Source organism: Erpetoichthys calabaricus, chromosome 10 (assembly GCF_900747795.2).
Source record: "Erpetoichthys calabaricus chromosome 10, fErpCal1.3, whole genome shotgun sequence".
NCBI lineage: Eukaryota > Metazoa > Chordata > Cladistia > Polypteriformes > Polypteridae > Erpetoichthys > Erpetoichthys calabaricus.
This window is the reverse complement of record NC_041403.2, coordinates 1,135,182-1,138,085: the sequence shown is the minus strand read 5'-3', so window position 1 is coordinate 1,138,085 and position 2,904 is coordinate 1,135,182.

The window sequence follows — 2,904 nt, the reverse complement described above, 5'->3', positions numbered from 1 at the left end:
CATCCCAGCCATTGCCAGGACTTTTCACGGTGAGGTCATTTTGTGGTCGTGAAAGAGCGCAATACACGACAGTCGGTGTCAGTACCGCCAGACTTTATGAACGTTGAACTCATTTATCACCACATTTCAATTGCTGTGTTTGGATTTGTGTTACGTGTTTTGGTTTATTGTTTAGGGCCAAAGGGAGGGTCAATGGAAATATCTGTATATTTCTGTTCTTTTATAGTAATTAGGCACTGGTGTCTTTGGGGTAGTGGTGTTTTGTGCGCACATATCTATATTATTAAATATTTGTCTGTCTTTTCATTTTACAATGTATCCGTGTTTGATTTTACATATCTGTTACTGTTATCTGGTTATTTCGTCGTGTTGGGAAAAGTAAGACAACTTGTAAGGAGTACAGCTTGTTATTAGAGCAAGAAACCTCAGGTGATCCAAGGAATAGTCCTGGTAGTGTAGTGGCCGGTCTGGGTAAGGGGTCAGTCGTTACATGTATAGTAACATTGTGGCCACCGCTACTCAGAATGGTGACGCACAGGAACAATAGGATCAGGTAAAGACACAAAATATTCATAACTATCTGAGAACAAAGTCCTGACTAAGAACAATACTAGAAATGGGTTCTGCAACTCAAAAAAGTACATATTAGGATATAAGATTACAAAAGAGTTCAGGAAAACTTGCAAAAAACAATAATGAACTGGGATGGTAAAGATGCCCCTTCTATCCAGTAGCACTGCCAAGTGTCCTCAGGTGTTTCAGTCTTTCAACATCACACACTCCTGCCCGGCTGACCCACCGTGTTAAATGCAATCCCAGCAGCAGCCTCACATGAATTGGCTCTCTTGATCCTTACCAGTGGCTTTCTCTACGGCTTCTCTTACAGCATTACGGCCCTCCGCTTTGTAGCCCCTCTTATCCCCAGTCGAGGTATCACCCTGCCCAGCCCCGACAGCCCACATAGATCAGCTCACAGAAAGTCCGTCGAGCACTAATCTGCCACTTCTCCATGAGCTCCTGGTATTTCTTTCTTCTGTGTGTTCTTCCCAGGGCACTGTATTATAAGTTTAAGTCTGATCAACTGTTTGGTGGCCTCTGAAAAGACAATCACATGTGGCTAGAGTGCTTTGTGTGATGAGGTCTGGAAACATTAAGTTCTTGTCCAGATCTGCTCTCATCTGCCAGTCAGAGGTTGTATAAGGAAACCAGCCCTGGACTTTGGCTGAGCGTGGAGTTGGTCTCCTGCTTTGATGAAGGAGGTGATATGGTGTGTGCTGGCGCTGACAAAGTGGTTGGTCAGGACTGGGTCCTTCGTCAAGTGCCTTATGGCAGCTGCTAAGGAGATGTTCTAATGGCCCACTCCCAAACAGTTGTCTCACTCTGTTCCCCCAGATATGGAGGTTTGTAGGATTTGGGAGGACGTTGTAGACAGCTTGGTCAATTATCTGAATACAACAGGGGGTCTGCCTGCCAGATGTTCTCCCAGGTTATCATGCACTGGAGTGCACCCTCCCACCATCCTACTGCTTGGAGATCCTCTCTCTTTACCTTGGGCTTTCTCTGCCTGGGTCTTGGGGACGAAGACTTTGCTGGCTGGCCATTGGAATCTCCTATTAATCAGATTACTAGGACAGCATTTTTTCACTTAAGGAGTACAACAAAAGTTAGACCTCTTATAACATTGAAAGATGGTGAGAAATGAGTTGACGCTTTTGTTTTTAGTCGACTAGATTACTGTAACGCACTCCTCTCAGGACCACCCAAAAAAGACATCAATCGATTACAATTAGTGCAGAATGGAGCTGCTAGAATCTTAACTAGGAAAATCTGAGCTCATCACCTCAGTCTGAGCGTCACTACACTAGTTACCTGTGTCATTTAGAATTGACTTTAAAATACTGCTGATGGTTTACAAAGCCTTCAATAATCTGCTCCATCTTATATTTCAGAATGTCTGTCACCTTACACTCCAAATCTTAACCTTAGATCTTCAAATGAGGGTCTGCTTAGAATTCCAAGAGCTAAACTTAAAAGAAGTGGTGAGGCAGGTGGCCTTCTGCTGTTATGCATCTCAGATCTGGAGTACGAGTTTACTCGCCAGGCTAATATGGTGGAGCACTTTAAAAAACTGCTACAAACTCATCATTGTAACATGGCTTTCTCAGAGCTTCATTTTATTGTAATTCTGATATTCTGTATATGCATTGAATTATCATTTTTATCAATCTCCGCAGTCCATACTAACCCCAACTTTCCTTCGGCTCTTTTTCCAGTTTTCTGTGCTGGTGACCTGCACCACCACCACCCCATCAAAGCGCCGTGCTGTTCCTTCATTGATGGACTGAAGGCCAGAGGTCCACATGACCATCATCATCAAGTTCTTCCACATGAAGCCTGACAGCCATGAGGACTGATTGAGATCATTGATGTTGGGTGGGCTGGGTGGTCTGGGTGGTCTCATGGCCTTGGAACCCCTGCAGATTTTTTTTTGTTTTTTCTCTCCTCCTGGCCATCAGACCTTCCTTTATTCTTTGTTATTTAGTATTGCCTAATCTTATTTTTATTTTTATTAACTTGTCTTCATTTTGTAGAGCACTTTGAACTTCACCATTTGTATGATAACGTACTCTAGATATAATTTTGTTGTTGTTATTGTTGTTCTGCCTTATGCCAGATTCTGCCAGCTTTAGCCAGTTATCTGCCCTCCGTTGCCCCCCAGTTCACTCTTCTGCTTCAGCTGTTGACAATGCCAGCTGAGTGTCGTCCTCTCAGACACAAGCACTGGTTTGGGTACCACAGATCCTCACCACAAACTGACACTTGATTGGCCTTCCTGGTGGCCCTTCAGACTGCTTTAGCCTTGGCACCTGTGCGTCAAACATGGCATGTAGTGGACCTCACTGA